Genomic DNA, 21,625 nt, shown 5'->3' on the forward strand with positions numbered 1-21,625 from the left:
GTGATTCAGGTACCCAGGCTGCTCTCATGCAATTTCTCTCCCATAGAGTCCTTCATTTCCAGCCACAGAAGAGAAAGAATGTGGACAGCTGGGAGCATGAATAACAGCACACACTCTTAACTTCGAAGGAAGCTGAGAAATGTGGGAGGAGTGCGTGGCATATGCATTGAGTCCTTCCTGCCACTACCGCAATATTTAATATGTTGTACCACACCAGGCATTGTGTCTATATTTTTCTTCATAATTTAATAGTTTTCTGAACATTCTGAACCTGGATTAAAAGCAATTTTAACAGGATTCCTACTTCTTTTTTGACCTCTTATGTAAGAAGGGAAGGAGCTGGGGGCTATGTGTATTTACAGTTGGGGAGCCATGACTATAAATGAGGAATATACTTTACTAGAGATATAAAGCCAAGGCAAACACAATTTCTCCCCTGTTAAAGTGATCAGCTTCACCTGATTAGACAATGAGAACTATATAACCCATTATCTTTCCTTTTATCCTCAAAGCTATGAAAATCCATTATATCTATAGACACAAATAAGTTAGGCTTGAATTTTAAATACATATGCTTTTCATATTGTATTTTTGCAGTAGTCACAGTCACGCAAAATTCAGGAGATATATTAATTCTTTTATTGCCATTTGTGTCTCAGTAGTTTTTTTTTCCATTAAAACTGTGCCAACTAATACATCATGACTAGCTTACTAGGTAATTGCTCAAAACCCTTACAATTAATTGTTTAACCAAATAGTCCCTATATACTTACGTTCTAAATCAAATTTATTTTCTATTGTTATTGATTAAATTCTCATAATTTCATAAACAAGCTAAAAGCTGGATCTCATTATCTGACAATGATGAGTATTTACTGAATTGATGAAATAGATTCTTTGAAATCAGAATTTATGAGAGGTAGCTGTTTTTTCCATGTCTGGCTACACTTAGCAATTTAGTGAGAATCCTTTTCTCAGCCTCAAAAGTTTTATGGTGTTAAAAGTAGGTTATGAGAAAATTTTACATAAAATGCTAAGTTAAAACAGGAATATTTTTATTTATATGCATGTCTCTGATTGGTTAAGACACATTTGCAAAACCTTTGAACTCACGTTGATCTTTCACATGCCCGGGTGGGGACCTGGCCTTCTGAAGGTGTCAGCCATCGCCCTCGCCTTATCTCATTCCTCCTCCTCCTTCCAGGGAGACATGGCAAATGACGGAACTTCCTGAAATCTGCCTCCTCTTCCACAAGAAAGACATCTCCTCCTGTTCTTGGAAGTAAAAGAGCCACCATCACAATGATAGGGTTCCAAACAGGTCACTAGGATTTACAATTTCAGGAATAACTAACCTGTATTTGGGACCAGGAAGCTAAAGTTCCTTGCTGATTCTATGGCATTCAAATGAGGAAAAGAGCAACTATATTTCATCCTCTAAAATGACATAAAGGAAAGCATAAACAAAACTGTTTCCCACGTGACAGCCTGCACAGTGAAGGCCATTGTTCCCTGGGAACTCCAAGCAACACACACCCCGCTGTGCCGGATCAACTGGCTCATCCTCAGTTTACAGGCATGAAGTCACAGCAAGGAAGTCCCCATCCCTAGGGTGATTTTCCTCTTTGGCTGCACTGAGCTCTTTCATGATGTACCTGATGTGCCTGGATTCACAACCATAACGAGCAGAGAGGATCTTCCTGATATACTTATTTTATCCATAGGAGGAATAATTTCTCAAGAATATATGCGCCCCTATGTTCATTGCAGCATCATTTACAATCACCAAGGTTTGGGAGCTGCCCAAATGCCCGTCAGTAGATAAGTGGATAAACAAGCCGAGGTACATTTACACAATGAAATACTACTCAGCAGTAAAAAAGAAAGTAATCTTACCTTTTCCAACAGCATGGATGGACCTGGGAAGTATTATGCTAGGGGAAATAAGCCTGAGAAAGGCAAATGCCATATGATTTCACCTATATGTGGAATCTCACAAACAAAAAAATCTAACAAACAAAATAGAAACAGATTCATAGTTACAGAAAGCAGACTGACAGCTGTCAGAGGGGAAGAAGTGGGGGCTGGGTAATAAAAGTGAAGGGATGAAGCAACAGAAAAAAACACAGAGGCCCAGACAACAGTATGGTGATTACCAGAGGGAAAAGGGGTGGGAAGAGGTGGTAGAGGGTAAAGGAGGGATAGGAGACTTGACCTGGAATGGTGAACACACAATACAATATATAGATGATGTATTATAAAACTGTACACATGAAACATATGTAATTTAATTAACCAATGTCACCCCAATAAAATCAATAAAAATTTTTTTCAAAAGTGAAGATTCTGTGAACTGAATCCCAGGTCACTTGTTAAGTAACTAACAGTGTTTTGGCCTGTTTAGTGTAAAACAGTTAAAAAATATGTAAAGTAATCCTCACAATATTGATCCATTTATTCATAAAGGCAGAGCTTTAAAAAAGTATGCATCTTAGGAGATACTTTCGAGATAAATGCAATCTTCTGGGAGGTACTCATCAGAAAAAAAGCACAACAAATTTTTAAAAAAACAAACACTTGCTGGTATACAAGGTGAGTCTATTTATTACTGAAACCAAACAAATGAGGCCCATTTCCTGCTAGGGACAAGTAAGTGCCTAATGGCCACACAGCACCTCCTACACCCCACTAGCCTTCTCGTAGTACCAGCAGACCTGAGCTTCAGAAACTTATTCCAGTCTCCATTTTATGGTCTTATCCACTAAGAAGTCCTTCCTTCTCCACCTCAGAACAAACATTAAGTGAAAGTAAAAGTACAATTTCTGTTTCAGTTCTACTGTCATGGGCAGAGGCAGTCCATGGGAGGCAGAGACATCTTTTTCTCAATATGGAATGATACGATGAAAACATAGAGATCCAAAAATGTCATCTCCATTAACTTCCCTCAGTATCTCATCATGAAAAGTTTGGTCCTAAGTACCTATTGCGTGTCGATCATGGGCTAGGTACTAAGCTATGAAATAAGGATGCAGAGATGAACACGATCCTCTTAAAGTACAAAACCTGCTATGCATTGCCTCAGCAAACTGCTTTGCTCTGCCTCAGTATCTATCTGGAGCATTATTATTGTTAATTTAATTATCTGTATCACCAGCTTCGACCTCGAGGGCAGGGTCTTTGTGCTGGTAACCTCCATATGTGACAGTGACTGATGCATAGCAGGAGCTCCATTCTTGAGTTATGACTAATGAATAAATGAACGATTGCCAGTGCAGTGTACCCTATCAGTCACCAGGCAGTCGTTGATTAGACTCTTTCCAACAAGAAGATAGTCGTTGGAAAAAACACCTGAAAGTATTAATGAAGGGCAGAAAAGACTGAGTAAGAGCCTGAGGTGGTCTTCAAAAGAGGGCACACACTGGAGGAGAGCCCAGCACCTGGTCCTGTCTAGCCCCTGAGAACAACAGGCCCAAGGGGAGAAGGGGGAAGGTACCAGGAAAGGACAACCTCACCTAGTTTACGTTTGTTCCGAAGGGCTGCCTTAGTTATGTTATCTTTGCTGTAAATAATTTTTTTTAATTAAATAGCTGTGGAGAAGACAAGTATTTTTACCCTGACTTCCATAAATTAAAATAGTTTTAAGAAATATGCCTTGCCTTATCAGTGAGTGAAGAGATCACCATGTTGGATCAACAGGTGGATTGATCATAACATTGAAATTTTGAATTTGAAGCAAGTAATGTTTTTATTTCTGGCATTAAATAATTTTTTTTTTCTCATCTGTGGCTCAAATTTGTTTATTTGAGCGTAACAGATATATACTTTCTGGAGTTTTCCTCTCCTGAACAAAGATAGGTAACAGATTTAATAGGCATGTGTGTTTTTCCTGGGTTCCCACTTTGGATATTCTTCTGAAATCTGAGGGGTTTTTTTAAGTTAGGTTAACTCTTTAGGACCACAGCCAACCACTCAGCAGGCTGGCCAGCTCAGACTTAAGAAAGAAGACTGTCACTCTCTAACACAGTGCCATCTGTTGGCAGTGAGAAGTATAACAAAAAAGGCAAAGGAAGGAAAGAGGCCTTACCACCTATTACCTGTTCCAGTTTACTAATGGAAAGAAGGCAGATGCAACCACCCACTCCACTGTTAGAAGTCCTATGGAACTGACAAAACATAACAAAGCAAAATGGAAAAGTGCTTCATGAACTTGTTTACAAGTAATTCACCTAGAAGCACTTTCAATCTATGTTGGAAGCTCAATTCTTTCATCTATTACTGTATTAATACTACTATAATATCTTTAATGTTCCCATTTTGTATGTGATCCTATAATATAAAATCATGCAACAGAGGCTACCTAAGGGATATATATTTTGGGAGTCTTCTAGCACTTTCCACAATATTGGATACATGTGTTCAAGCAATGGATGTCTATGAGCACCTCTAGTACATGCCAGTGTATGATCTGGATGGTAGGGACACAGGAATGAACAAGACAGATATGGTTTCTGCCTCCACAAATGGAACAGCCTACAGTGAGCACCACGGGATAAAGGCTAGTAAGTGATCTGAGAGCAAAGTTGCTCTCAAAAAGTCTGAGAGCAACTTTGTACATCTGAGATCAAAGTTTGCCTCCTTTCTCAAGAAGCAACATTTAAGTGAGGACCAGAAAAAAAGTTAGCAAGTAGAAAGTAGATAGGGTGAGCAGGGACTGCTTCCCAAGAAAAAGAATGAATCTGCGTAGACACAGCACCAAACATGAGACCTCATGAATTATCAAGGAGGTTCTTACTTTGCATATGATGGTACACACTAATGTCTAAAATTTATTTTTTATATTTTTGGCTCATAAAATATAATGCTGTGCATTTAAACAGAGTTAACGGGAGGTGGTATGTGATGGGTAAAGTATAGGGCCTTGAAGTTTCAGGCACTTGAGTTCAATTAGCTCTGCAATTTTAAGTGGCTTACTTTTCTGAGACTATTTATCTTTCAAATGGGAACAATTAAATCTAGACTTGCTAATTTCTGATCAGACTTAAAATGAGAAAGAGTATTAAATAGTCCAACACAGAGTAACAATGTAGATATAAGTATTAAATTGGCTTTTGAGCTTAACTGCTTTGGGATAACTGAGACTTCCTACCTTTAAAAAGGCTCATTAAAACACCTTCATGAACATATGGTTTCCAAGAACGTTTTGATTACAGTCTTGTGATTAGTGCATGACACATTTAAGGTATTATTAAATCTCTAAGATTTATTATTAGTAAAATTGCATGAATGTACTGCTTCAGCAAGTGGTTGGCCAGACCTTTTTGTCACACATGGAAGAGCTGAGTCTAAGCAGATGGAAAGGTGAGTGTATGCTTACATAAATGAACGCTGCCTCTCTGCTCATCCAGGAATACTTCAGCTCGATAATTATGCCACTCAGTAAGCCTTAACTAGTCAAATATTACTCCCCAAATAGCCCAAAGCATGTAGGGAGTGGGGAACATGAGGAGGTGAGACTTTTAGCTGTAATAGAATATCTCAACATATTTTTAAAGTTTGCTATTCTTTTTTTAAAGTATATTTTATTGATTATGCTATAACAGTTGTCCCATTTTTTCTCCCCCCCTTAATTCCCCTCTGCCCTGCATTGCCCCTCCCACCAGCATTCCCCACCCTTAGTTCATGTCCATGGGTCATACATATAAGTTCTTTGCCTTCTCCATTTCCAATGCTATTCTTAACCTTCCCTTGTCTATTTTGTACCTACCATTTATGCTTCTTATTCCCTGTACCTTTTCCCCCATCCTCACCTCCCCCTCCCTGTTGATAACCCTCCATGTGATCGCCACTTCCTTGATTCTGTTCATTCTTGTTGTTTGCGTAGCTTGTTTTTGTTTTTAGGTTCAGTTGTTGATAGTTATGAGTTTGTTGCCATTTTACTGTTCATACTTTTTGATCTTCTTTTTCTTAGATAAGTCCCTTTAACATTTCATACAATAAGGCCTTGTTGATAATGAACTCCTTTAACTTGACCTTAGCTGGGAAACACTTTTTCTGCTCTTCCATTCTAAATGATAGCTTTCCTGGACAGAGTAATTTTGAATGTAGGTCCTTGCCTTTCATGACTTTGAATACTTCTTTCCAGCCCCTTCTTGCCTGCAAGGTTTCTTTTGAGAAATCAGCTGATAGTCTTATGGGAACTCTTTTGTAGGTAACTCTCTTCTCTTCTCTTGCTACTTTTAAGATTCTCTCCTTATCTTTAATATTGGGTAATTTATTTACAATGTGCCTTGGTGTGTTCCTCCTTGGGTCCAATTTCTTTGGGACTCTCTGAGCTTCCTGGACTTCCTGGAAGTCTATTTTCTTCGCCAGATTGGAGAAGTTCTCTTTCATTATTTTTTCAAATGTTTTCAATTTCTTCCTCTTCCTCTTCTCTTTCTGGAACCCCTATGATTTGGATGCTGGAACGTTTAAAGTTGTCCCAGAGGTTCCTCAGTCTCTCCTCATTTTTTTGAATTCTTATTTCTTCATTCTGTTCTGGTTGAATGTTTATCCCTTCCTTCTGCTCCAAATTGTTGATTTGAGTCCTGGTTTCCTTCCCTTTACTGTTGGTTCCCTGTGTATTTTTCTTCATTTTACTTTGCATAGCCTTCACTTTTTCCTCCATTTTGTGACCATACTCAACCATTTCTGTGAGCATCTTATCAGTGTTTTGAACTGTGTATCTGATAGATTGGCTATCTCTTCATTGCTCTGTTCTACTTTTGGAGCTTTGAACTGTTCTTTCATTTAGGCCATGTTTTTTTTTGTTCTTTTTTTTTTTTTTTTGTCTCAGTGTGCCTATTAGGCTGTAAGGGACGGAGCCTTAGGTATTTGCCAGGGCGGGGCAACCCACATAGCTGCATTGTGGTGCTGTATGTGGGGAAGAGGTCAGAGAGGGAACAGTGCCGCTTCCTCAGCTCTCGGCTAGCTTTCAGTCACTTTCCTCACTTTCCACAAATAAATTGGGTTTTTCTGTTGCTGATTCCCATGTGGGTGGGTTTGTGTACATTCTAGGATGCTCTGGGTCTCTCCAATGAACTCTCCTGTGAGGCTGGGAGTTTCTCCCACTGCTGCAACCCCCACAGATTTTTACAGCCAGAGTTTTTGAGGCTTTCTTTTCCTGCACTGAAATCCTGTCTCGCTTCCCAGATGTTCCTCCCAGTTTATCTGATATTTTGACAATCACACAAATGTGGGACCGCCTGGTCCTCCAGCTGCCACCTTGCCATGTATCCTCTCTCCCCTAGCTACCCATCTCTGCCCCTCCTAATGGTTTGGATGAATGTTTTTCTTTAATTCCTTGGTTGTTGGACTTCCATACAGTTTGATTTTCTGACAGTTCTGGTTATTTTTTGTTTTTAAATTTGTTGTTGTTGTTTTTTGATTATGTGAGGAAGCAAAATGTACCTACCTATACGTCCATCTGGGCCGGAGATCAGTTTTGCTATTCTTGTAGAGCACAATTTATCAATTAAAAATATACATTATTTTAAGACATAGTGATAACAAGTCCAATTTATAAAATTTAACTGTTTTCCATTAAACAATACCTTGTGTATTAAGGAATGAAATAAAATATTAAAGCTGAAAGTGATTTTAGCAGCAAATCTTTCAGCCTATTATTCTATAAATCAAGAAACTGAGGCACAAAAATTATAGTTTTCCTAAACCTAGTGGGTGTCAGAACAAGGATTTTCAGGCAGAGGTTCTGACACCGAAATCAATGCATTGTCTCTTTTTTTATACTGCACCCACATTTCACATAGGCTAGTGTACGGGATGGGCTCTCTCATCTGAAACAAATGTCATAAAATATACTTGATTAAAACGGACTCTAAAATAACACCATTATTCTAAGTATTAATTAAGAATAATTCAAGTAATGCCTTTGTGTTTCCAACTAAAGCAATTTTTACTAAGTATTCCTTCAAATAACATTAAGAAGCGTGTTAAACATTCATTTATTCAACAAATATTTACTGAGCACATAGAGTTTGTAAGACACTGTCTTAGGTAATTGACTTCTATCCTAGTTTATTAAACAACATAAATAAGGGGAGGGGAAAGTGCTTACAGGAACAAGTCATCAAAAACCTTCTTCGGTTTATCCATATTCTAAACTATTCCGATGTATCAGCAGAACATTTTACAGTTTCCCAGTACTTTCTCACATGATTTTCATATCACGTTATTTTAACCTCTTATGGTGCTTAACTCTTTTAACTTGTTTATACTCTTCTTGATGATGTTATTGACCTACCTCTTTGATTTTAAGTTTATAGAAACTGAGGTTATTTTAAACACCACCAAATTTGCCACAATGTCCAGCCCACTTTTTTGAACATAATAGGTGCCCAATATTTGCTGAGTGAAAAAAATGAATTTTCATTTGATCCTCAGAAACATAGTATGCATGATTATCGTCATATCAGAGAAATGACTCTGTAGTTTAGAAATATTAATTCTTGGCTCTTATTGCTAATAACACTTAGAACTACAAATGGTTTTTTTTTTTAACTCTTAAAATCATGTGGTAATCCTGACTCAAAATAGAACTATTTTTTTCCCCATCACCATTATTACAAAAGCTGCAAAATAAAATGCCATGTTGACAACTGTCAAACTATCTGATTTCTTAAGTCTGAGTTCACCTTTACTGTACAACATCATGGAAAAACATTAGCCAGGCTTTTTGGGGGGCTGTAATTCTCAGTTTTATTGCTAGGAATGTCACTGTGACAAGGAGAATATTAAGTTCTATGGCAGAGAGTTAGAGATACAGACAAAATGATTTTATCTGTATTAGTCAATGTTACTTTACTCATGTTTTCCATTTGCCATAACTGATTTCCCCTTCTCTGTAATAAGTTTCAAAAGAATAAGAATATCAGTACCCCTGTTTCCTGTGACTGACAGCAACTGAACTCTCAGTTGAAACAACTCACATATGAATTCCAGTGAAAGAGTTTCTTTTGAAAATAAAAATGTGTCAAGGGGACATCTAAATACTGATTTACAGTTGTGTGGTTTTAGCAACAACAAAAGAAATTATTTCCCTATGGACAAAAGAAATATTTTTGTTATGCCTCTTTTATGACCATGCTGTAGATAATACAGTCAATGAAACAAACTTCAATCATACGCCCTGAAACTTCTTTTAGTACTGAACTAATCTACTCTGCCAAACCCAGCTGGAAAGAAGCAAATTCATGCTATAATTTGGTACAATTAAAACCTGAAGTAACCACATTTAAAATTATTATTTAATATGTAGAGGTTTTATGTTTTATTTCTACCTTATTTAAGGGATGTTCACCCAATTCTGAATTTTATACCATTGTTCCTTGTGGAAAACTTTATTATGTTCATGTGGATCAGCATATGAGAGGTGACTAATACTTCACATTATACTGTGTTTTGTAGTTTCAGAAGCACTTTCATACATGCTATCTCCCCTGACCCTTCTACCTGCTCTGTGGAGTTGGCAGGGCAGTTACTATGTTTACTTTGCAGATGAGAAAAGTGAAACTCATGGAACTTCAGTGGCTTGCCTAAGGTCAAACAACCATAAATGGTAAAGTCAGGCCTTGGACTGTGAAGTCTTCAGATATCACATTAAGTTGCTAAGCAGTAAACACACGTGAATTGTAATGGCAACTTTACCAGGTCTTTTGGTGAATAAAATCCATTTATACTAAATAAATTTAAAATTATAAGCTAAAATCATTAGTTCCATGGACAAGACACTAGGTGTAAACACATGTTAGAAAATATAACTACCAGGAAAAAAATATTTATAGCCAACAACTCAGCCCCAGTTAAATATCAAAAACTTCTGCAATAATTGTTGTGTAGACTGACATAATTTTTGACCTATGTGTGTGCACAATTATTTAGATTGTCCTTGTGAGTACAGATACTTAAACTGTATATAACAATACCTTTCTTTTGAACAAACAGCTAAGTTTAGCAAATGGACACTAATTTGATGCTATTACTATATGCTTGCTTTTCAAAATTAGGCTTTACACTGATTTATACACAGGATCCTATAATATATTCAGTAATATGAATACTGAGCAAGTCTAGATATACAATTTCATGGTCAAAAGTGCGTGTCGGAGCTATGTAAGGTACTTAACTTTAACATATTATAATTATAAAATAAATTTGAGCTATGTTTCTTTTTGTAGCATTTATTGTGTCAATGTTTAATTATATTATTATCATGGTGATGTAGATACTGTACACAAACTTTAAATAATTGTTTTGAAAAATTACCAAACTATCACAATTAGAATAAACTTTACTTAAATTATTTAAAACTGTGAGTAAAGTTCTATAGAGATTGGTTCCTGTAAATGACTATATCTTAGAAGGATGCTGGTGTTAACTAGATTTTGTGTACGCTAGGCATCAATCTAATCAGGAAAGCAGATTTCAAAAAATTACATGTAATAATATTACTGTCTGATTTTAGTAATATTACATGTAATAATATTACAAATTATTATTATATAATATTTAATAATATGTTAGTTAAATGTGTCATCTTTTTAAAAATGGTGGAAAAGGTCTAATATGAAATGTGATTACTTATAATATGAGAATAAAAAATGCATGTTTTCACAAATTAAAATCTGGAGGAGAATACAAGTTTAGATTGCATGTGTTTGACTCCATTAAGTCATTTTGTAATTTTTTCAAGTGTGTTTGGTTATGTCAAAGACCAAGTGGCCCTGGTTGTCTAGCTCAGCTGGTTAGAGCATCGTCCTGATATGCCAAGGTTGCAGGCTCAATCGCCAGTCAGGGCACATACAACAATCAACTAATGAATCCACAAATAAAGTGGAAAAACAGATTGATGTTCTTCTCTCTCTCCTCCTCTCTCTTATCCTTCCTCTTTCTCTAAAAATCAATCAATAATTTTTTTTTAAAAAATAAGAGAGTGACATCTTCCTTGAAATAAAATTGGCTGCATAGAGCCAATTGTTCACAGAAAAAGACTAATAAAATTGCAGATGAGGAGGAGGTTGATGACTTAGAGTCTTTGATGAGGTGTAGGAATGGGTACATAGGTATTAGTAACTGGAAGACATGGGAGAAGAGAAGACTTAAGCAGAGAGAAGAATTTCATGTTGAAACATGCGGGTGGGACAATGTTGAATGATGTTGAAGTCAACATTATGGTAACAGGAATCAGTGACTGATGTGAAGAGGATATTGAAATCCTTGAATGGAAACTATTGGGGAACTAGGAAACCTGAGTATCAGAAAGGTAACTAATGCTCACAACAAATTTACCAAGCGTGTTGATTGGAATTGGAGTGGAGTGAAATACAAAAACAGGGGCTGGCATCATTAAAAAAGGTGAAAGCACTTTGAAATCAGTAAATCATACTTGTAAACGGTGCCACTATTTTGCACTAACGCATTCATAATAGGGCAGTAGAAATGTTGGAATCAGAGAGGGGAGAGAGCTTTGTGTGAGGAGCTCTACTTCTTAGAGTCGCATTGCGCTATTCACTTAACCTCTCTCTCTACATTTGGTTTGTTTACATCTGCTCTGGTACATGTTTAGAAGGATTTTTCAAGTTCTTTTGTGGAGACCCTATTAGCCAGAGGAAAGAGAAAGAGTGGGGAGGCAATTCAGGAAGCTATTAGCCTCTTAGATAACAGGTGGCCTGAGCGATGACGGCGGCAGTGGAATGGAGAGAAGTGTATGTTTTAAACCGATTTTGAAATATAGAACCTAACAGAGGAGAAATAATCAGAGTGAATTTCCAGATTTCTGTTGCTCTTCACTAAGATAAAAAATGACAGTAGAAGAAATAAATTAAGAAGCCAAATTCACTTCTAGGTACATTGTGCTGGGAACACTGAAATAGAGATTTCAATTAGGAAGCAGAGTATAATGATTCTTGTGGTCAGAATAGAGGTTTAGACTCAATATGTAAATGTATAATGTATTATTCTCTAGAAACTGTGTAAAACTACAAGAATAGATGAAGTCACTAGGAGAAAATACAGAGATGGAGAAGAGAACCTAGGCCAGAGCTCTGAAGAATTCCAACAGATAGAGATGAGGAGAGTGATCAGCACTGAGAATGGGTGAAGCAGAGAAGTAAAAAGAAAACCAAGAGAGAGTGATGTCATGGAATTCAAGGGAAGAGAGTATTTCTAGTCAAAGGCAGTGGATAAATCCAGTAAGGTGAATGCAGGGAAGGGAGATGGATTTGGTGAGCTTGTTGTGAGCTGTTTCCCGAGGAGACTATTTAAGTTGCACCACTTTGCATTGGTCACAACCGTGACATCAGGCCTTCAGGTTCCCAGCTAAAGGTTGGAGTCCTGTTCTTACTGCTACATTCCTAGGACTGCTGAATTCTTAGTTAGAAAAATTTACTAGAGTTACGTATACATTTCCCCCAGCTTGTTTATTTACTTTCCCTCTATAGTCAAATCATTAGAGCAACAGCAAAGAGCTGGACTATTGATACCTGTCCTCTTTAGACCCAAAATCTCCACAGAGCAGTTTCTACTTAAAAAGTTTCCTTCACCTCATTAAAAAACTTAAAATATCTCAAAGAATAAGTCATACAGTGTCCCTTCTCACATAGACTCTTTCAATCCATTGTCCTATTTAATGTAACAACCCAATATTATTCCTAGGTAAGAAGAATGGAATGCTGTATCGATGCAATGTAGTACAAATAGCTAACACTTTAGCATTTATGTGCCAGGTGGTTTTCCAAGTGCTTTGTATACATTAACTCGCTAACTCACAACAAATCTATGAGGTCATTAGGTTCTTTATTTTCATTTTACACTTGAGGACACTGGGGTCCAAAGAGATTAAATAACTTGCGCAAGTTGAGTTTCAGAGTCCAGGCTCTTAATCATTACACCACACACCACACACACACCATACACATGCCTCATGTGAATTCAAGCAATTTTATAAAAGAGAACCAATGAACCCAAGAGCCATAGTTTTTAAATCACTCTGAACTGGCAGTAAGTGGCTCCTAAGTACCTATGAGGACAATGTGTGAAAATAAATCAGCTGAAAAAGGCCTGGACTCTGGTCAGTTCTCCCTCTAGAGCTCCTTCTGGGAATTTGCCTCAGCTCATCTCCTAATATATTACAGGAAATCCCTAAGCAGTAGGAGGCTACTTAAAGCTAAGCACAAACATTCAGTCATAATGGCAATCTTTAACTTAGTTATGAAGTTCAACTGAATGGGAGCCCAAGATGATCTAACTTTAGAAGCAATCTTTTTTAAAAAGTCCTCACCTGAGGATGTATTTGTTGTTTTAGAGAGAGAGGAATAGAGAAGGAGAGGGAGAGAAACATTGATATGAGAGAGAAACGTCCATTAGTTGCCTCCTGTACACACCCCAACTGGGGATCAAACCAAAAATATAGGTATGTGCTCTGCCCAGGAATCAAGCCTATACCCTTTTGGTGTACAGGACGATACTCCAACCAGCTGAGCCACCCAGCCAGCCTAGAAGCAATCTTTTCATTCCAGTCCACCAATATTGTTACAGGAATGCCATGCGCATTCTTGTGTGTGCCATTCAGTGTGCCGTCTCCTGGTAGCACCAGACTTGTTTTAATTATTAAAATTCTCAATGCACTCACAAAGTAGCAATATTGAAATAAATAAAAAAGAAATGCATAAATAGCATTATCTTTTAGTTTTAACCTCAAAGATTTTGCATATTTATAGATAGCTGTCTCAGATATTCTTACCAATTTATATTGGCTAGCTATATGTATATTAAGATAAAAAGTATATATAATTTCTTGGTCACATGCTGCAGAATGCTTTATGGTTATTACATTGGAAAAAGACATTTTGGTTCCATGGGTCCTATTCAATCTGTATAAAAGGTAGTTAAGAAAACCTAGTTGAATGAAGAGAATGGAAATTCTCTTCATTCATTGATTCATTTACTCACTCATTCAATAACCACTTATTAATGCCTTACTATGTTCTAGAACTTGAATCATGATGATGAATAATATAATACCCATATTCCAAAACCCCATAGTTCAGGAGGAAAATAAAGAGTCAGACCACAGTAGCATGATGTAGTGAGGCAGGTATAAACATAAGTTGCTATGGGAGCATGGAAGAAACAGTGCGCTTATTTTCCTATTTGGCAATAGGAAAAAGAAATCCTCCTCTTTCTTTACCTCTCAAGAGTGTGCCTTTTTTCCTGAGGAATGCTTGTTTTAGAGACAACCCACAGGTAAGAGCACTTCAGCCTCTCTCTTCGCCCTTGCTTGGGCATCAGCCCTCCAGAGCTTTACAGACTGGGGCTGCAGAAAAGCCAAAGATGTCTGAGGAGCTGAGGAAATAGATGGGAAAAGACAGTGAAGCTGAGCTGCTGGGGGGGAAATTTAGGACAGGTCCTTGTATCTGATTCCTTTTCAACTGATGTTTTACATACAATGCTAAACTCAGCTGATTCTTCCTTAAAACCAGGGGTTCTTACCAAGAAGTTGCTAGTTGAGCTTTAAGGGGATAGGTGAACTTCCCGAACTAGTAGGAAAAACTGTACCCACTTTCCTGGAGAGCATTCATGGAGTGCATACAATCTTTAAATGGGTATATGGTTTTAAAGAAGAACATTATTTTTAAAAAAGAACATTTCAATGACAACTTTAGATCTTGCAGGGAGGGATGAAATCTTGGCAGCCCTATTTAAGAAAATAATCAGAATTACAAATATAATATGTATTAAAAGCAACTATTATTTAGAATGAGAATATAATATTCCTATTAATCTACTAAACTATACCAATATAATACTCTTTTAAAATTATTTTTGGCTATACTCCTTTGACCTTTTCTTCATGTGACAGCTGCAGTTTCATCCTCTCTAATATCATTAAATTTAATTCTTCTAGTTGGTAGAAGTCTTTAATATGCAGTGAAGGTTATCATAGTATAAGATTCAAAGTGCTGCTTGTGACTAATTTTCATTTACTGCCCTCAGAATGCCCTGATATGTGAGGTAGTTCAGAGAAAACAACTATTCTTTTAATAACAGTAAAATTCAGAAATGTAAAACACTATGGATTCACTCTTTCTCAGGTACTATACTGCATGCTTTACCTGTATAATTCACTTGAACTTCACTGTGACTCTATGAAGTTGATGTGATTATAATGGTTTATGATGTATAAACTGAGGGCCAGGAAGAACGAATAGCTTTGCCCACGGTCACACAGCTGGTGAGGGGAGAGTCGAGTGAGTCAGGAGTTAAACCCAGTCAGATCAACTCCAGAGACTGAGTGCTGAACCTCCGTGTGCTGCTTTTTCTAAAACTGAGTGCAAGACCCCTGTGAAGGTGCTGGCCAGCTCTCAGGGATCCAGTCACTCACTGCCCTGGACTTCATCCTGAGATGAGAGTGAGTAGTGAGATGATAGCAGTTTATATACAAAAGGTGGTAGCTGGAAAACAGTAGGGGCTTATGCCCCAGTTCACCTTGGAACTTCAAAGAGGGACCACTGCACCATTTTCCCTGTTCTTGTGTGGTTGGCAGCAGCACAGAGGAAACTGCACTGTGGTATGTTCAGTCAGAGACACCTCTTTTTAATGGCAGAATTTTACGGTTTTATTAACACAAATACAATGTGCATATAGGCTGTCTATTCATTTTCTTTGCTGCTCAGTCTGGCATTGGGATTGATGACTGAGGGCCAGTTGCGCTGCTCTTTCCACAACGGCTTTGCGGTTCTGTGGGAAGACATTGTGAGCAATCTCAGCCCATCAGCAGCACTTCAAGCTCCTTAATGTTGTAGACCAGGAACTTCTGAAAGCCACTGGGTAGCATGTGCTTTGTTTTCTTGTTACTCTCACAACCAATGTTGGGCATCAAGATCTGGCCCTTAAATCCTCTGTGGACCTTACTGTTGGTGCCTCTAGGTTTCTGCCAGTTACGCTTGATTTTGACATTGGTCTGACTGGTGCCGGATGAACTGCTTGGTTCTCTTTTTGATGACCTTGGGCTTTGCAAGAGTTCTGAGGGAAGCCATGGCTATGAGTAGGAGATGGCTGCCGCCTCCGTGGGCAGTGCTGAAGAAGAGAGGAGAAGGTGGTATGTAAGAGCTGATGGGACTTAACCTTAGGTAGCACCTTCTTGGTCCCCAAAGCCTAGATGTGTTGCCTCAACACAAGAAGCTGGCACAGCAATCATAGACTCCAGCAGTGGATGCTGGTCCAGTTCCAAAGGGCAGGAGAAATTAGGCCCATCAGAACCAAAGGCAGCAGGAACACAGGCCAAAACATAGGGCTACCCCGTTGGAGGCCAGTAATGACCAGGATATCGGTCCTACTGTTGGAAGGAGGAAATAAAGGAGTAGAAGAATCAAAATATTTCAGAAAGTATGATAAGCCAATATCTGTCTACTATCACCACAAATTTTCTGATGATGTTCTTTGCTTCTGAGGGAAGCCAAATACTTTTTTCCTTGAAAAATTTCAACCATATTAATATTCTACTTAATAGCACCTGCAGATCTAGAGCTTGTATAAATATATTTCTGAAGTTAGTGAAAAGAAACTGCTTTAAAAATAGATAATGTGTCCTGTAGAGATATTCTGCATTGGTCAGTCTTACGATTGGTAGAGTAAATATAGAATGAATTATCCATTCAGACACCTAAGGAAGTAATGCTTCTGCACGAATATTCCTTTGTTAACAAGACTTCATAAGATGAGCACTTGGGATATTTATTAAAAGAAAGCAGAAGAAGGTATAAGCATCAAACTTGGGAACTCAGAGGAGCTGTGGTCAGTATGAATCTCTGAAAGTCAGGTAGGTTCCTGCTCTCTCTGTGAGAGAATAAATTCTTTCACTAATCCTTTGATCTCTTTATGGTTTCATTGTTCATTCTACTGATTGTACCAGAAACAAGTTTTACTTCAGATATAATAGTAAATGACAGACAATAGAAAAGGAATTGGGTGTGGAGCCATAGTTAACTATAATAATAGCATAAGAGTTGACAGCTATTTATAGCATTTGTTAAACTTTCATTTCTTCAAATTGCTATTTTCATATAGCAAACTTAAATCTCTCAGGCAACAGGGTAAGCACCATGAGATTAGAACTGGAAGTAATTTCTGGCATTATTCAAATATATAATGACTAAGAAAAACATCTTTTTCAGCTTGAAGTGCCACCAGTTAGCGATGAGAATGGGAAAATAAACATTCACAAAGGAACCTTGCAGTGATTAGTGTGAGAAAATGGTCACATCTAGGACTTAAGCTATATCATATCATCTATGAGGCAAAACTGATGAAATTTGAATTTGGGACAAAAGACTTCTTTTTACAGTTGAAGTGAGTATTGAAAAAAATTTGTCAGAAAACCATTTTCCCGTATCTAATGAAAAATATAATTGATGAGGAGACTGGAGAGTGGCTGAATCTGAGACCAGAAATTCAGATCTATGATTTGAAACCTTGTGATTTGAACGCTTCTAACTTACTGTGTGACTAGAAAAGCTGTATTGCATTTAACTACCCCGCATTCCTCTTTTTTAGAGGTGTTCAGTTCTGTGATGAACTCAGTCCTTCCGGGAGGAAAGAAGGAGCGTAACATCAGGTGTGGTAGGAGGACTGAGGGGTGTGCAAGGAGGGGTTGTGAAGCAGCTCAGTCTGCTGTCCCATGAACCATCTCCTCGCCTACTCTTATATTACAAAGACTGATGTTTCAGTCTCCTTTCGTTAGACCTTAAATTCCTTTTTTGTTGGAAACTTCCTTTACAACTATCTGGACTTCCTCCAGTCCTTGCACATAGTATGTGCACAGCACATTTATATAAGTCAGTGTTGCTAGGAAATTTTAGAGGATTCTATTTTAATATAGTGTGTCTACTGGTATGAAAAAGTTTTATAAATGGTTGGCAGGCAGATTATAGAATGAGGCTAGTGAAACACTCAGGGCTGACAAGGAAAAGAGATTGCAATAGCTGAGTGCTCAAGGGAGTAGGGCAACCATCCTCTCTGTTGAAACAAGGGTGTACCTAAAACTCAATGATTTTGTCAAAATAATCTTAAATATGGTGGCATTGACTCTTAAGAATTAGATGTTTAAATAAATGAAGTTTATTTCATTTATATTTTTTAGCTCTACACCTAATTATGATATTTTTTATTGTTTGTGACCAAGATTCTCATGATATTGAGAATACCGTGAGTGAAACATAACAAACAGTGAAGATACTTACCTTGAGTCCCTTCTCTACTAGCATGAAACATATTCCCCATAAAGTCTATCCATGAGTTGAAATTCTGATACCTTCTAATTGCCCTTTTCTTTATGCCAAATAGCATCATCCTGATAGCTGTGATTCCTGGTCATTATTTATCTTCCTTATGACTTGTGCAATCATGTATGTCATGTAAGGTTTTACTCTGGACCAATAAGTGGATAAGAAATGCACTTGTATCTATTTTCATTACATAAATTAAAACCACAGATACATGTTGCTCACCTGCTATGTATAACCTTCTATGACAAAGGCTGAGGGACACAGAACATTAAAGGACTGGATATACCTTTTAGATAATAAGATTTTCACCTGAAGGGGGGAAAAAAAAGGATGACTGGCATTACAAGTTCAACAATCCCTGGCAGACAAGGAATAAAAACAAGAACACTGAATGTTGTAAGAGGTCAAGGGAAGGTGAGCTCATTAGGCCTGGATAGTCAAGAAAGACTTCCTGGAAGGGGTGGGATTTGAGCTAGGCCTTGAAAAATAAACGCAAGTTTAGAAAGTAAAGAGCAGGCAAGAAGGTTTTCTTAGCAAAGGCAATAGAGTGTGCTCTAGTTGGGTTCTTTAGAGAAACTCTTTTTAAACTGGATTGAGAAACATTTTCCCCTCTACAACTTACACCGCCCCCCGCCACCCCGCCAAGAAAAAAAAAGAATTAGTAGTTTTATTGGCCCAGGTATTGAACAGTGGAGGGGTAGCTCCAGCTTCAGGTATGGCTGAAAACGAATGCTCATACACTACTGTTTCTCTGTGTTGTCTTTATTCTCTAGTGGTTTCTCCTTGATAGGTGGTCCTAGAAGCTCCATATTTATAACCTGCCAATCCAGCAACCCTGCAGAAACTGAGAAACATGTTATATCTTGGGGTTGAGTCCCATTGGCCTGCTTTGGGACAAGCCTGGCTCTGAGCCAATCACTGAGGCCAAAGTGACAGGCTGCTCTTATTGCCTGATCTATCTATGTATGAGCCCTTGGAGTTGGATTAGGCTGGGGGTGGGATATTAGTGCCACCTTAACCTAGTAGATGAAGAGCTATATGGAAGGAACTGGAAAAGAAAGATCAGAGAGGTATTTCTGGAAGGAGAAATGGATGCTAGGAGTCAGAATCCACAATGATATCAATTAATATTTAGAAATGAGAGATAGGTCAAGGTTTATATAGACCTAGATGTCCTTAAATATCAGCACAAATGATTAATGTGAAAATAAGTTATGTATTATATTTTTAGATGTTTGTCTTACTTTGCTTCTCTTTTTTGAAAGATCCACCAAGCCAGCCTTTGAAAATACTTAACTCTAAAAGCCATGTTTAATGCCCATTGTCACCCCACCCCCATGGTGACTGTTATGTTACTTAAAAAAAAAGAAAAGGTTAGGAAATTTAGCAAAGGATGTTCTCTGTTGCTTAGGACGGAGTATTAAGAAATCTTTTCCTGGGGATTCCCCATGTTTCAGGGAGAATAGAAGTTAAGTGGTTGATTCACTCATTCATTAACAGTAGGGAGAATTTTCTGGGTGCTAATTTATCCTAACCCCAAAAGATCTTCCCTAATGCCTGTTGTTGCAAAACGCCTCTAAAATTTCAGGGGTGTTTACGGGCATTTGTCCTCCACAAATGCTAATATGCTTGTGTCATAGTACTTTGCTTACGCGTTTATAGACGTTGGCATACGTTGTTTTTAAACACAATTGATAGTGTTTAAGTAGCATGCATACTCCCTCAGATGGCACACCATTTTTGGCTTTTTGTTGTTACTTTCAAAGTCTACTTTGTTTAGAGTTTTGAATTTCAAGCAAATTAACCTATTAAGAATACCAACGGGTCGAAACTGCAGCTGGAAATGTGCTGCATTTTATAAGGCATAATTAGGATCGCTCAAAAAACCTTCCAAGGCCCTAATTAATTGAGGTATAGGGATTTAGCTGGATTTAGTGCAACTTGAGAGCAATTACACAATGAATGTATTCCCCGAGATGGGTTTTGTTTTATCCCTTTTGGATTCTAGTAAGCTCAGTCACCTGTTTCTGACTCAGGTTTTTCTTCAAATTTACATGCAGACCCCAAAAATGCAAACTTTGACCTCAAAATACTTTCATCTCCTTATTTCAGTCTTCAATACTCCTTGTCTACTACATCTTAAACTTTTATTGGATTATAGATCTCTCCAAAACCCTTGAAAACTATGGCCTCTCTCCCCAGAAAAATGCATAAACATATCCAATATTGCTTACAATCACAGGAGTTCTTATACCCACTAATCCCTTGCAAGTATTCTATGTAAGAATACCTGCTTTGATCTTGACAGCTGAAAAAATATGTATTTTATTTTCAATTTCAGGTACCTTTTTAGAAAGATACCTGCAATCACTCCATTTGTTTTTTCCTGTGGCTTCCCTGGTCCCTATCACCTGTCAAGGAAATAGAAGAGACCTCAGAGAAAGAAGAGAATAACAAATCATTTATCTCTTCCTGCTAATCTCAATGTTTGGTAAGGAGATACTTTGGACTCCACTCATTGTGAATTAGCAATGCTGGCAGGAAAAAAACAACCAGTCAGTTGTCCAGTGACACACAAAGAATACTGGATTGGATATTAAAAGCCTCAACAAATCTTAAGGACACGGCAAGAGGCTTGCCTTCCTTTTTATTCATCAACTATTTCCTGGGTGTCTTCTCTGATCAAGGCACTGTGTATACATTACTTTCAACAGTGGTTTGGGCAGTGCCCCGTAAATAAAAGGCACTCAATACATATTTATTGAACATGAATAATAACTAATATTTATTGAGCAATTGTTATGTTCCAGGAACTTTAATTCTCAAAACATCTGTGTGAAGCAGGTGTTATTAACTGTATTGTACAAGTGAGGAAACTGAGGCCCACAAAGGTTTAGTAACTTCACCCAGGTTATGAGGCTGGATCTGATGCATTTAGCTATTGCATTATGCTACTTCAATTCATTGTGGCAGGTATGATTGGTTAAACTTTTTAAAAAGATGACAATATCAAGATTCGGATCTTGTAAATAATTTACTCAAAAGAACACAGAACGCAGCTCAGATAAGACCTAAGTTTGACTGATTCCAAAACCTGAGCTGCTTTGTGTCACAGTGTGAATCCCACCTAGAGGTGCACTATATTTTCCCCTAAATTCTGGTCCATCGCCATTCCTACAGCCACTCCTCTGAAACCACCATTTTATCACTGTGGGGTGAATGCTCTGATGGCTACAAACAAAAGGCTCCCATTCTCTAGACAAAGACAGCCACACAATGATCCTGAA

General features: G+C 37.7%; 1 pseudogene; it reads right to left on the reverse strand.

Annotated features, from left to right (window-relative positions):
* Positions 1–15,704: 15,704 nt before the first annotated feature.
* On the reverse strand, positions 15,705–16,135 carry LOC129083892 (60S ribosomal protein L32-like; annotated as a pseudogene).
* Between the last annotated feature and the right edge of the window lie 5,490 nt (positions 16,136–21,625).

This window comes from Pteronotus mesoamericanus, unplaced genomic scaffold, assembly GCF_021234165.1.
Source record: "Pteronotus mesoamericanus isolate MK-2021 breed Mesoamerican mustached bat unplaced genomic scaffold, CSHL_Meso_final contig_130, whole genome shotgun sequence".
In the NCBI taxonomy this organism is placed as follows: Eukaryota; Metazoa; Chordata; class Mammalia; order Chiroptera; family Mormoopidae; genus Pteronotus; species Pteronotus mesoamericanus.